Genomic DNA, 15963 nt, shown 5'->3' on the forward strand with positions numbered 1-15963 from the left:
TACCGTTAATATACGAATTTCATTAGTGTCTCTTGATTGGGTCTAGACAAAACAAGGATGTCTTCAAGGGGCACAATGAGAAGAGTTCATTATGCATATGCAGTTAAATGGGATGAGATCTGTAAGCAGAACTAATATCTTTCATTAGACAACTGGTGTAGTTTGAAAAAATCCCCAAGCTCTTGGACTCCTTGGATATTTAGATCTGAAAGAGAAATGTCAGCTTTAAAAGCTAAAGACAAGCACAGACCAATTGCTCAGAATTTAGTTAAATATGTATCAATTAGATAATCATCTAAAAATGACAGCTGGTATCAGTGAAGTAGAGGTAGAGTACCACTAGAAAATGTAGACTTGGAGTTATTTTTTCCTCAGCACTTGGCTTTTATCAACATTGAATTTCATTTGCAATTTTATCACCCTGTCTCTCCAGTAATGTGAAAGCTTTCTGCAGCTCTTCACAGCTCACTGTAGATCTGATTATTCTGAATAACTTTGCCATTAGCAACCTTTATCACCTCACTATTCCTTGCATTCACAAGATGATTTACATTAAGTATCCATACACCCTTCTTTATTAAACAGTAATGGCATCCTGGCACTGTATGGCACCACAGCCATAGTCTGTGCTGTACTCATCACCAAGATTTTCTAAATTTTGAAGTAAAAGCAATTTTCATGAAGATGGCCATCACAAAAATCAGTGAGTTGAGTTTTTTGAGTTCTTGAGAATGTTTGAGGAAGGATTCACTTGACAGCTCTACCTAAAAATAAAATGAAAGCCAGAAACCTTGGGAATGCAGTACAGCTCCTCTGGAAAATGCTTGTTTACGTCTGGTGAAGATCTATCCATGTGTATTTTCTGCTTTTAATTATGCATCACATTCTGTAATTTTTCAAAGACTATTACAAAATACTTTCTATTTCACCCTGAGCTGTAAATTTATTGACCTCTACCTCCCTAACTTGTGAGCCAGCCACTATACCTGCTGATTTAGAGCCTTGTAACAGGGTGAGCTTTAGTGGAATTGCATCTGCTGTGCTTTCAGATCTAACCTTGATTTGAACACTGGCCAAACAGAGGTATGGAGGTGTTGTTTACAGTAATTTCCTATATCTCAGGATGGAACAAAAGAAAAATCTATTCACCAGTAAATAAATGACCTGCAGCATGGATTGACTTTTCTGGCAGGAAATGCAATTTCATGATTGGTCATATTATTTCCACATGAGATTTGTCTGGATTTCTGCCAAATATTTAACATAGTCTACATGTATCTTTGGAATTGGAAAAGCTATTATTTAAATGCTTTAGTCTGTACTTCAGATAGAATAATGTGCCTGACAAGCACGGTAGATAGTTGGAAAATACTAATTATCATCATTTACAGGTTATTTAAGAGTCGATAGTTCTTTTTCTGGAATTTCTTTGCCTTTAAATTTTGTATTAAAAGTTTGGGAAATATGAGAACTACTATTTTTCACTCTGAGCATGGAAATATGAATTCTTACAGACATAATAAATAAGACATCAGTGACAGTACACTGCAGACCCTGAATTTCTCTGTCCCTGGGCCCTACACTTTCCATGCTTGTCTCCTGTGAGGGGAACAATAGATGGGCACCTTTCCAAAACATTTCCTACTTGGCAGCAAAATAAGACTTCACCCACTGTGCAGATCGATGCCATGCCCTCTAGGTTACAACAGCTGGAAATGTTAATTCTTGATTATTATCAGTGGGCAGCTGAATTAAGACCTCACTGAAATAAGTGAAGGAACTGATGTTGCTCAGTACCACAGTGCTATGCCCTTTGTTAATCCATACTGTGTCAGTCTAAAGCAGACAACAAGTGCAGAGATCCTGCGTATTTCCCCCACTATGGTCATTCCAATACTGAAATGAAGTCAGTATAAGGTTCACTTAAAGCTCATATTATCTAATGTGAGACTGAATTATGATGCAGCATGTAAGTTTGCCCCTAAGCATTTCTGCATGTAGATTTGCCCTTTACCCTTAAGCTCTTCCTCATTGGTTACTCCCTCCTCAGCTCCGACAGGTTTTTAGAACCACATCACATAGGAAATTATTTTGTAATAAAAACAGAGTGGGCAGCAGGTCGAGGGAGGTGATTCTGCCTCTCTGCTCCACTGTGCTGCCACCCCCACCTGGAGTGCTGCATCAAGCTCTGGGGTGCTGAGTGCCAGCAAGGCCTATTGGAGCATGTCCTCAGGAGGGCCACAAAGATGATCAGAGGATGGGACAAATCTTCTATGAAGACAGGCTGAGACAGTGGGGGCTGTTCAGCCTGGAAAAAAAGGCACCAGAGCAAGCATGTAACACCTTCTAGTGCATACCAGGGACCTATAAGGGAGCTGGAGAGGGACGTTTTACAAGGACATGTAGTGAATGGCTTTAAACTGAAAGAGGGTAAATTCAGAGTAGATAAAAGGAATAAAATATTTTACAGTGAGGGAGGTGAACACTGGAGAGAGAGGTGGTAGATGCCCCATCTCTGGAAATATTCATTGTCAGTTTGGATGGGACTCTGAGCAACCTGACCTAGTTGAAGATGTCTCTGCTTATTGCAGGAGGAGGTGGACCTACATGACCTCTAAAAGTCCCTTACAACCCACACTCTTTATGTGATTTTGTAGTTCTGTGATTTTAATTTCATTTTTAAAAATTAAATGGAAAATGCTGACGAACAAATGTATCTTTTGAGGTACTTTTCATGGAAGGTAGAAGGCAATATTATCTCACTCTTGTCACTGGAAGATCTAAATCTCACTGCTTTGACTTACATAAATAAATAAGTAGCCTGTCAGAACTTTATCACTTTGTAGGGGAATTTTAGGAGTCATATAAGAAAAGAAGTAGTTTGGTGTCCATAATGTCAAAAAATTGTTATGTTCCAGATTTCTATTTTTTTTACAAGTTAAACCTATTTTTTAGAGATATATTTTCAAAAGGTAAGATAGGAACATCATGGTGATAACTAAGAAAAATGTTGTCAGGTTATGCTGACCATATTTAGACTGTTTTATTTTGAATTCAGTTCCAGTAAAAAAAAAAAAAAAAGGGCTATGAGCTAAGTCTAGGAGTGTGAGAAAAGACCTTGTTCATCTTTTGTGAAAATGGGAGTCTCATAAATATCACAAATGCCTTGCCTTTCTATTTGTCAAGAATGGAAGAAATGAGGCTCCTCTAAACCTGGGAAAAGGGTAGAATTTATAAAGTGGAGTTGTATTTTATTTTATTTTGTTATCAAGGAAATAGACTGCATTTTGTTATGTCTCTTTCCCAAGATAAGATGAAGGAAACTTTAAAGAACAGATGGAAATTTGTTTTGAAAGGATATAATTAAGGATCAGGAAAATATTAATCTGGATTTAAATAGCTTAAAGATGTTGTTGAATGTATTCATATACGACAACATTAAACTGTAATGCAAGTCAGAGGGTTTTTGAAAGAAGCCCAAGAACTCCAATCTGTGAGCAGTCATAGTGAAATTTGGTGCATTAGGGGGATAATCCATATAAATTCATGCCCAAATTATTTAAAGAATTTTTGTTGCAAGATTTGACCCTGGGAAATTCAACATTCAAGTCTTTCTAGTTTAGCTTCTTCTCCATCATCTCTGAGGTCTTGATTCAATGAAACTAGAATGAAAACCCTATGACTTGAAAAGTCAAAAATCCTTTTATATCTTTATATCTACATATCTGTATATCTGTCTGTGTTATGTAGATTTATAATATATATGCATATGTTAAATATGTATATTTTATATATGTATATATTAAATATGTATAAAAGTAAGCGTGTGCTTAAGTGGTTTCCTGAGCAGAACTGGCTTGTTGAGTTGTGGGACACAGGGATGATTTTGTTTCAAGGCTTCCCAAGATCATTAGCATACTCTGAAAATCAGTACAAGGCTGATATTTCCAGCTGCCTGCGAGACTCTGTTGTGTGAGACATACCCTGATGGTCAGTGTGCCATCATGTGCACAGCCCATCCCGTAGGTAAGAATATATCACCTCTCTGCTGAAAGTTTTCAGTAAAACCGTGGTGAATTTGACATTGAATTTTTGGTAGATTGTTTTCTTCTAAGGGGTGGATGTATGGATAGATGAGGGCAAATGGCTTGATTCCTTTTACTTTTGCCATGGTGAGGTGTTTGAGGAATAAAAATGTAAAATTTAAGGGTAGTTTGTAATGGATGTTTCTAGGGTTGCTTGGGGGTGGTTTTGTGTTTTTTTTTATTTTATTAGTGTTTCAGGTTTTTTTACCTAGTTAAATTTTGAAATGTCAAAAAATGAGAAAAAAACCCTCTCACACCGTATTCCCTTGCCTTAATGAAATGTTAATTTAATAATTCTAAGCATATGGCAGTTTTAAATTATGGCTCTGCCATAATAGTTCCATGCAATAAAGTGCCATGTAAACTGTGATTAAGCACCATTAGAATACGAACACCCACCCATTGTGTTAGAAAACCACGTTTACAGCTTGTGTCAGCGAGGCAATCTCTAAAAGGTTGGTACTAGCTGGACCCAGCCCTCTCCCCCGCACTAAAACACAAAGAGGCAGGATTTGGATGAGTGAGAGCAGCAGACAATCCCCTACACCTGCCCTTGGTGACTCACAGAGCACAGGAGATCCCGGCGGAGGATCAGCCCTGGGCTTTCTCTGCCCTGTGTCCTGGAGCTGGGCTGTGCAGTGATGCTGCTGTTCCTGCTGGTTTGCCTCTGGCATTCGGCCTCACCGAGTGCTTCCCACAGGGAGCCTTCCCTGCGGGCTGCGCATCCCAACAATCAGCAGTTCTATTTGCTTATGGGATTCCTCCCTGCACAGCTCGCTGGACTGTTTGCTCAGCCAAGCCATTACTACCCTTGCTTTGCTGAGAATCACATCAGGGAACTCAACTCTCCAAAATAAGGCTCTGAGAGAAAAACAAAATAAAATCTTTCATTCCTTACCTTGAAATCATACATTAATTTCCTCCCACTCATCCTTTTCAACATGTGATTCTCACTTGTGCTGTGTCCCCTGCCACCCTCACTGGGGTCACTGGTTAAAGAAGATCCCACATTCCCTAAGATGCATTCTGTTATTCCCTTACCTTCCTTAACTCACTCATCCCTTCAGCTGGGCATGAACAGTTCTCTGCAGGGCTGTGCAGCTGCTTGATCGCTCATACTGTTTTGTGACATGGCTTCACAAATAACTTAATCAACAAGGCTGAGAGGGAGGAAAACTCAGGAGGGTGGTGGTGGGAACCTAACCCTCAGGGTGGGGACCTCTCAAACCAGCTTTGCCAGCAGAGCTATTGCATTATGGAACTACACCCCTAGATGCACTAGATGCAGCACACCAAATTTCAATCTAAAGATAGAACCTCGATTTTCGAGCACTGTAAAACAGAGCATAATAAAAAACCAAAAACCTTTTCTTTCTTTCTTTTTTTTTATTTAATAATGCCTAAATGGCTTGTGCTAACAAATCTACTGTGTCTTATACTGACTATATCTTAAAATGGTACAAAAACATCAGTCATGAGCTTGTTGAAACTGTTTAATGGAATTATGGCATAGCATTTTAGTTCTTTCTTTGCTTTTTAAAGGGTCATTTGGTATTGGTTTGTTAACTACAGTCAACTGTTGAGCCTGTTAATCAGAAACAAAGAAGCAACCTGTGCCCAGAGGTACATTTTCAATTTACAGAGATGGGACTTCAGGGAAGTCTGCACTAGCATATTTCCCACAGGTATGGCAGTATCTTAACAGGTATGGGAGTATCTTAATATGGCAGTATGTAGTTTTTCCCTCATTCTAAACAAGTATTCTATTACAGTTTAATTTAGATATATTGTAGACAAGTTTACGGATCATTTTTTATGGCTGACAGCAGGCAAAACTGGAAGGTCTGTGATGACTTTGCAATTATGCTCAATAATTTTTTTCAGTCTCATTTTAGATTAAATAAAAAAAACAAAATAGTTTCTTAATTTAAACATTAAAGGCTGGTCTATCTTACCAGACTTCTTTTGAATATGCCAGTGGTTGCTTAATGAAGCATGAATTACTGATTATGAAACATGGAGAGATAAAATAAAATCTAAAATTAATAGCACACACCCTCTTACAGTCAAGCAGGAACTAAAGTCTGATTGTATTAATAAATGACAACATCCTTTTATGAATGAGAGGAATAAGTCATTGAAATTACCTTAATTTTTTTTAGTATATTTTTAATTAAGCATAAGACTTGCCATTTCATTAAGTGAAAATGTTGTCACAACCTGTACCTTGTGTTTGTATACATATGCACAGATTCAGATAGGTGGTGCATATGCAAACCTTCTTTCCAGAAATTGGCTGTTCCCAGGGGTGGAGAACAGAGAGAGAACAGAGTCATCTGTGCTTGAATGTCAGTTTGACACTGCTGGAGGGTTTGCCACCAACCCTCCTCTTGTAAAGAACCACTTTGTCATTTTGAGGAGGCATAGGAGGAATATACTGAGCTGCATCCTCTTTTGGGATGGGTTGTTGTTACGGGGAACAAAGTCTCTGTGCACTTTGTTGAAAATTTGGATTAACCCTGAAAATAGTTTGCCACACCCTTAAATGACAGATCCATCTCTGGTAGTCCAGGAGTCCAGTCTGGGCTGTCCATCATCTCTGTCATGCGTGTTCAGGATGTTCAACTGAAGAGTCTCTTTTGCTGTTTCCTGACCTGCTAGTTTTGGCCCAATTGCGTTTTACAAATCCCAGCTCACTAACTGAAAGGTTTCCACATCAGTCCAGCTTTTAGGGCTGCTTCTACATTGAATTTGACCCATTCTGATTTTAACAGTAGCTGCTACAGAAAGATTTTGATCTTGACTTGAGCTTATGGACAAACTGTTTTTATTACACTTGGTAAATCAATCCTTTTCATAGGTTAGATCTGAAAAGCTCCCACATGTATTTCCTAGTTTCATGCTCAAACTTTGCTGAAGGTAACTCAAGAAGAGTTAGTTGTGACTACTCAGTGAGCACCAGAACAAGGTCCAGCTTCCATGGCCAGACCCCATTCTGGCAGACCTCTGCCTCCCATGGGTGCTGCACCTTGGCCCCTGCTCCTTCTTCTGTTCTCCAACAGCTTCTCTGAGCATTGGTTTGGTCTCTAAACTGAAACCCATGTCTCCAAATCTCCTTTTCCCTGTTTGAAGCTAAGTCCAAGTCCAAGAGGAAATTTACTTTTCCCCAACACCTTGACAGTCTAATCACCTCCAAACCAATGGAAAATAAAAAGTACTGAGCCCTCTCTTGTCACAGCTCCACATGGTCTGAAAGAACAACCCTAGGAGACTGCAAACTAGAGAAAAACATGATTTCACTGCTTCCTTGTAATTTTTATATCTTCTCCTTTTGTACATTGTTTAATTCCCTGCATTGCCTATGCATTAGCATTTGTTGACAGCAAGCTTCACCTGCTTACCTGAAAATCCTCAGGGCCATGATCACTTCTAAGCTCAGCCTCCCTGAGTGTTTAAGCCTCTCCAGTTTTGAACTTACATGGAAATATCAGCATATTTTAATTAATGCTATTAACTCTTATCAGCAGTAAAAATACTGAATTCATTCAACATGCAGAGTTGCCATAATTTTTCACTTTAGCTTTATCTAATCAGACCCTGAAATTACTACAATTTCCAAAAAGGAGATGCCTATGTTTAGATCATTGGTAAAATTTTCAATTTCTTCTTTTCTCTTTTTTTTTTTTTTAAATGAAATTTGTCTTTCTGAAGAAAGCCAGGATAGGGATTAAATCTGCTTAAATCTTGCCTGAACTTGAGTCCAGGCACTTAGGATCCAAGTAATCCTCAGCCTGTGAACCACATGTGCCTCTTTACCAGGACTGCCTAGCCCTGGAGCTGTTTATATTCACTAGACAACTCCCTGACTGGTTTGGGACTTCTCCTGGCATGTGTCCTGGTTTGTACCTGTGATCTAGAGAGCAGGAACAGAGACTTTTATACACTATTGTCTAAATTTCCCTTGCAAAAATTCAGTAAAGTGATGCCTAATGTAGATAGATACTGGGAAACGAAAGCAAGAATAAGGTAAAAGAAGATCAAGTCCACTTCTGATTTAGGAGTTTTCAAATTAGTTGGACCAGATCAATTTCATATAAGACATTTGAAGCACTGTCTGAAGAAGCCACAAAGCTACTGTCCTTGAAAAATGCTGGTGCATGATGAGGTGCTGAAATATTAGTAAGGACAAATATACCATATAACTTTTAAAAGGAGTCAAGAAATTAAAGACTAATCAGCTTGATTTCTTTTCCCAAGCAAGATCCTGGAACAATCAGTCAAACAAATATTTGAAGTCAGTTGTTTTAAATGCATGCTCCTGAGCAAGCCAGGAACTCAGGCTTGAAAATCTAATGTAAGGAAGTTACAAACCTATCTGTGTGTGCATATCTGGGGATCAGCTATGTAGGGAAATATTCAAGGGCATAAGAGGAAATAAGTGTTCTATAGAAAACCTTAGAAATCAGATTTAATTACATTCATTGCTTTTATTACTTCACAGATAATAATTTCTTCTTTGTAGCTTAGAGAAGACTGGAGCAAGTCAGGGAACAGGGGGAAGGACCAGACTAAGCATGTGAATATTTTTTACCATGAAGTCAAGAATAATAATTTATCTATGTACAGGATTGATAAAAAATTAGGAAAGGATGGCTTCAATTTTCAATAAGAAATGCTGGTTAGATGTTAGAAAACCTTATATGGAAAGTTTATACAATAATGGAAGTGAAGACCAAAGAGGCCCTAGATATGCCACTGGTAGAAATTTTTAACTTGTTAGATCACTGTATGTCAGACTATGTATAGCTGATTCTGTCTTCTAACAGAGGAGTGCAGCAGATCCCACTTGGGAACCTACTATCCCATGATCTCATTACTGTATGAAAATGGCAGAAACACATGAGTTCACACTGAAAAGATAGCTGTTTGCAAGTAATTCCTGACTTGTTGAAACAACACAACAGTCTTTATCACAAAAGCTGAATCCACTGGCCTCCCTCTGACATTACTTTTCTGTTAGTCTCAAATACACTGATGTTAACAAAAAGGCCCCTTCTGTCCCAAGCTGGAGAGTTTTTCTGTAGGATGCTCCAAGAGAGCAGGAATAGCAGAAAAGCCAAGACTCCACACGGGTCACAGTAGGTCCTCAGCAGAGGTGGACTGTTTGCTACAGTAAATAGAGTCTTAGATTACAGCTAAACAAGGGGTGAATAATTTGGGGAAAGTGTATGTGGTATATGCAGAGCACAGGTTGCTAAGTTAGTGTCTGTGTAAATGGCCAATGTAAGCTGAGATGAGTGACCTGAAATCCTGAGGAAGCTCTCTAGAATCTATCTACACCACAAAGGCCAGAATCCAAAGTAAAGAAAGGGAGAAAATGTCAAGCACAGCAATTTAAAGAAGCTTCTTAAGTAGAATACATCTGTTTTTTCATCACAGTAAGTCTTCTGGAAATCCATCATCAAATGACCAACACGGAAAATATCTGAAATTAAATGCTTCAGGGAAGAAAAGCCCTTTTTTTTGTCAAAAGAAAACAGGGAAAATTCTTTCTTTTCTTTTTCCCTGAAAGACTTAGAGGACCATCGAGCTCTTCTATTGTTCTATATATACCATGGTTGCTGTTTTATATTTGCCATGGTAAATGCAGGACAACAGTTGATCAGTGCTACTGCACATTTGTTTGCATTAGTCTCATGATAAGCAGGAAAAATAATTGATTTACTTATTGTCTTTTGCTCACACCACATAAGAAATATTGTTGCCAGTGGAAACAGTATTCAGGTGCATAAACATGCAATAACATCCCTCTGCTATCTTTAGCACAGACAAATAATTCTGGTCACTATGGTTTGCTCGACAGTTGCTGAATTTCTGCTGATGTGTTTGGCATTTGGTTGTAATTACCTATTCATCTGAATTAAAAGATTGATCACTGCAGTCAATGACTGATACAAAACAACATGAAAGGGATACATTAATACTGAAATTTGATGTAAGCGTCGTTCCAGAGGGAAAAGAACATATGCAACAGGAAAATTGAGAAGACATCTGTCACGGTAGTCAAGCCTCTATCAAGCTTGATAATGATTATGAATCCATTACCATTGATATATTGCATAAAGCTGTGGGAATGGGAAGCTTTTCACATGACAGAGAGAGTAATCAACATCCAACAGAAGTAGTCCCATCACACACACACCTGCTGTGTGCCTCACATCAGAATATGTCATTTGGAAATCTAAATGTTATTGGCATGGCAGAAGGAGACAGACAAATAATGAGATTCGCTTGTGAGCTGTTTTATTCCTCTGCTAATGAGGTTTTCTAGTAACGGAACAAGCATTTGGTAACTTGCATATATTCCTCAGAATGTGTTGACAATACATAATTTAATCAATACATTTCAAATGCAGCTGAGTAATATTTCCAAACTATTCCTTATGAGGAAAGTCCAACTGCTTGAAATGGAGAAACATATTTCTTTCCTATATATTTATGATTATATATGTTTTTCTGGGCATTTATACTACTATTAAAAAAACCCAAACCATGAATTAAAAACCCCCTTGAATTATGTGGGCATGAATGTGTAGTCTAAAAATGGATGCAAAAACCTTATTTAAAATTAAGCAGAAAATACTTTTATGTCAATCTTTTTTTTTTTTTTTTCCAGAGTTGGGCTGAATTCAAGTGTGTGTAAGAATAGGAGCCTGTGTTTTGAAGTCAAGAAAATACTAGAAGCTTCCATCTATGAAAAAAGCCATGCAGCTCAGAAGCTGCTAAAATCAGATAAAACATGAATCTCGTCTGGTGGGTTTACGTATATGAACTGCAGTTCATGTTTTTAAAACAACTTCAAAATTTCCCAAAACATGCTTACCCATCATGAAAGTTTACATACACACATTTACATATGCAAATACACAGGATGTTTCATCATATACATACATATACATCAACAAAGCATGCAAACATGAATATCTTATAAAATATATATTAAATGTTTCAGCAAGCACTTAGGCATTTTTTTCCCTACTAAGCGTTTTGAATTATTGTGGAAGTCACAAAATTATGTTGTGTTTTAACCTTTTGGTTACAAGCACTTTTAACACTAGAATAAACAAATTGCTACTTTTTCCATTTGATTTATTTACATCACTTTAAAAAAAGGAGGCATCTCTATATAAACAAAAATCAAAACAAAACTTCTAGTTTTTTAAATTATGAAAGATATATTAAGATGACCATGTAAAATATGGTTTTTTCTATGTACCTTTTACACAGAAAGATTCTGGTAAAACAGGCCATCAGAGATTAAATCCTATGTTGTAGTGGGGACGAAAGTCTTAAGAATAATAAACCACTAAAGTGGTGAGATGGTAAAACAATACCAAAAATAGCAAACCAAAGGTAGTTTAAACTTTTCTCAGACATAGCATCAGTCTAGTCTCTGAGTGAAAAACACCCATAAACATCACTTTTGTTTCAAATCACCATGGTCTAGCCAGGATGAATCAAAAGAAAATCCATATAATTGTCACTGTTCTACAAAAAGAGACAGAAGTTATGTGACACAGAAAAGGAATCCTAATTTAGTAAATACAAGAAAGTTAGGATGGCTTTTCTTTTATTTTAATCTTTTTTTCTTAGCATAATCCAAGAAATACTGTGGCTTAGCACAGGATTTGTTCCACTGGGTGTGCTCTGAAACTGGTGACTGGGCTGCATCCTCTGGATGAAGGTACACATGGTCATAGCAGTCCTTAGGGCTGCTCAGCACTGCCATGGCTAGGAAAGCACCAGATCTCCAGAAAACTCATGTAGAAATATTCAGAAAAGAAATTTGCCAGCACAGGCCTCTTGAAAGATAAGAAAAGTGATTCAGACCAGCAGTTCTTGGGAAAGATCATTGGTTCTGGGGCTGATAAGTGGGACAAGAGTTTTTCTTATTTTTCTCCTCAATTCCTTTTTGATACAGTAGAGTCATGTTGGGTATTGGTTCTAGCTTAAATATCTCCTAAATCCTGCCTGAGAGCAAGGTATTCCATCAGCTGGCTGTTGTTAAGAAAGGTCAGTAAATATGAGCAGGTGGAGTAAAAGCAGGAGGAGTCAAAACTGGAAAGAAATGAGGACAGTGGGAGAAAATAAAGGAATGAAAAACTGAAGAGTTTTGGGGCTTTTTTTTCTGAAAAAGATGTTTGGCCAGGAAAATTTTCTGCCTATGATGATGAGTTCATAAAATTCAGCACCCCTTTAAAAATGTTGCTTTGCATAGTATCAGCTGTCTGTGAAAAAAAAATAATTCTGAAATGCCTGTAACCTATTATAGAAATCTATAGTTTCAGGTCTTGGTTTGTAACTTGAGATCTGAATCATGGAAAAAAAGACTCTTTAGAGACTCATTTTAAATTAGAAGAAACAACAGCAATTGGGAGGCTACACCACAGAACTAGGCGAGAAAGAAAGCTCTGGAGATAAGAAAATTACATGATGGTCTTTATTGCCTAAACTTCAAACTTACAGAAACATGCAGTAGCAAGAATATGCAGAAGATATTAAGAGAGAAAGAGAAAAATCTGAGAAGCACAATGAGCCTGAGGTGGCCAGAAGCAGAATGTGCTTTGGGTGGAAGATATCCCAGCATATACTCCTTGGACAGAGCTGCTGCATCTGTAAGAAGCAAGTGCAAATGGCCTCAGGCAAGGTTGGTCACCCCTTAAAGGATGCAGAGTAAGCACACATGCATTTTTTTCACTGTGATGCAGGTTTCTGCAGCACACTCTGCAGAAACACCTAGCTCCATTTAAGAGATATTATTAGATTTCTCCTCAGCAGTTACTGGCATTTATTTGTGGGAACTGCTTGAAGGAGATTAAGTGGATGGAATACTGGCTGGAACAAGAGTGGAAAACTTATAACATACAGAACATTGAGGTCTTTTGGAAAGGGTAGATCTATAGGTAGATCTGGTAGGGCTGGTAATAGACTGGCACATCATGCTTCAGATCAGCTATTGTACATAAAATCCATCAGCACTTGCACCTACTGACGTGGGATGCAGAGAGCTCTTTTGCTATGCCTTGCTCACAAAGATATCAATTTTTCTCTAGTCACAAGGAAGAGTTTCTGTGTGTTCTGCTATAGATCCTGTATGACCACCCCAGAAATCTCACCTAGTCCACTCTGCCCCACTCAGTGTGATTCTCCAGGCTGGCGTGCACGGCCAGGAGCAGCATGACTGTGGCTGTGCTCCCTGTGCCTGTGCTACAAACCCTGCTGAGGGCAGGGCTGTGCCTTGGCAGTGCTCCCAGTCCTGTGGTGCCTCTTCACAGTACAGCACTGGCCCCAGCCAATGGACAAGCTCTGACTGAGCCAGCTCATGGCTCCCTAAAATCCCCTCCAGACTCTGTGCACATCCCTGCAGAAGCACTCATTTGTAGGCAAGCCTCAGTGGCAGGGCTGCTGTTGGTGAGCCAAATTTTGAAAGCAGTACTAAGTCTCTTAAATCCTATCTAGTCCTCAGGGGTTCTAGCATAAAGTGCTTTCAAGTCAGTTGTGTGAAATAAGCAGCAGTAAAAATCCTTGGCTGCATTTTTCTTTTTGTTGTTATTTTAGTCAGATTTAGGTGGATTGTGTTTCACAACTTGCTTTAGCCAGAAAATACTCCCTTAGTTTTTGGAATTTTTTTTATTGGTAAATGTGCTTAGCTGAAATGGAAATAAAATGTTAAATTTACATGTCAAAAAAAAGACTTAGTTTTGAAATTCAATTCACTAAAATGTATATCCCTAAAGGACAGCATTTTTCTCACTAACAAATATGTATTTTAATTTTTGTGTTGAATGAAATTTGATGAAAGAAAGGTCTAGTAAATGAGCTTTGAATTCACTCTTCCATCATTGAAATAGCTGCTATTAAATAAAAATTGATGGGTTTATGTTTACACATTCATTCATGTAGTGCAAAATTTTCCTATGTAAAATTGTCACAGGGCAGTCCATCCAAAAGATTATTCCTCCCATTCTGTTTTTCTGCCAGCATCCCTGAAAACAATATACTGCTCATATCAATGTTTATGGAAACTTAATTTGATAGAAGTAACATTGCAGGTTCTTTTCTCTGGGCTAATTTAATTTGGAGATTTTGTTGCCTTTGTTGCTGTGAAGTACTGTAAACAGCTTGAGTAGTCTTGAAGAAATGAATGTGTCTCTGCAACAATAAGGTTCTAATTAGGTGGAGTAACTGGGAGAGTATCTGGACCTTACAAATTTGTCTTTTCAATCTACATCCATTTTGTTTCATCATTTTATTCACGGCCATATTTTTTTTTGGACATTTACATTGATGATGTCAAACCACAAACTTAATCCAAATTCTTTGAAGTCAGTGAAATTTCTTCCATTTATTTCCACAGGATTTCATTTCATCCTAGTGAGATTTCATATGAAAAGATATCAAAAACTAAATGTGCTTTTTCTTTGAAAGGGATGGAAAAGATGGCATCTTTTCTTTTGTGAATGCATTGCACTTTATAACAAAGTAAGCCAAATTGGTATAACTTTGACCATTTCCAACTGAATCTCGTTTGCTGACACACAATTTTGGCAGGACCATAACTGAGTTTATAGTGAGTTTTACCAGTGCTTCCAAGAATGCTAGGAATATAAAGACTACAGAGGAGTTTTTGGTCATGGTGTTATCCTTTCATCTGATTAAAGTACTATGAAACAGATTTAGAGCTTTGTTTCTTTGTCTTCTCTTCAGCTCAGGCATACATTAATTATGAAGTATTTTCCTTGAGAGGTTCAATTACTGACATGCATTATTTGCAGTAATTGGTCTTTTTACTTAAAAATAATATCGACTTAAAATTTTAAAAAAATTAATGAGCCCTACAGATAATGTTATGAAGTATGGCCAAACACTGATGATTGTCTTCTCATAAAGGGGAATGTACATCTGTGCATTCACTGAGTTTGATAATTATACTCATGACATAATTACCAACAGAACATGCTGCACCTCATTGCTGAATTCTTCTATAACTTTTAATGATGACTCACTTAGTAAAGAAGCAAGCTCTTAGAAGTACATAAATATCAGATATAACTTGTTCACTCAATACTTGAAATAATTCAACAGGTCAAGTGTTTATGAAGGCTGCTTTCTTGCAAAACAGTTAAGTAGCATACACAAGCAGCAGATATTCATTTTCAGTGCTTTTTTCATTGGGCCCTGCAATGTGAGATGGGTTTTTTTTTTTTGAGAAAGAAAATTAGTGTGTGGTCTGCTATTTAAAAACAGTAAAATAATCCATGCAGAAAAGCACAACAGGTTTCAATTTAAAAGAAGAAAGGGCTTTCCTATGTACTTTTGGCCTCCCTTATTAAGCTTACTAGAAAATGATAAACTTTAGAATTCTGAAGATGAATATAAAACAGTGCAGCATGGACACTGATGCCCTCAGCCTGTTGCCAAAAAGGTAATTTCTACAGACCATTGTTGATTTCATCCTTTCAAAAAATGTGCTAAGATTCGTAGGTAGCATGCAAATTAATGCTGACTATATTTATATGGTTAGTCAAAAATTATACAAGAAAAGAGAAAGACTGTGACTATTCACATTATCAAGTTCTATTCTATTCAAAGGCAGAAATGTGTCTCAGATAATGTATGCTGATATGTATGTCGATTCAAGGCAGATCTAAGGTAATCTACACATAATTTTGGTTTAAAAATCTGATTTGGCTTGAAACACAGCATGAAGCAGTCTTCATATTCTTTGTACTCTAGCTGAAAATCTATTCTTGAAGGACTATCAATGTCTTTGATGTTACTGCCCTGAATTCAGAGATTGGCACTTTGCTAAAGCTGC

Source organism: Molothrus aeneus, chromosome 5 (genome assembly GCF_037042795.1).
Source record: "Molothrus aeneus isolate 106 chromosome 5, BPBGC_Maene_1.0, whole genome shotgun sequence".
Classification (NCBI taxonomy): domain Eukaryota; kingdom Metazoa; phylum Chordata; class Aves; order Passeriformes; family Icteridae; genus Molothrus; species Molothrus aeneus.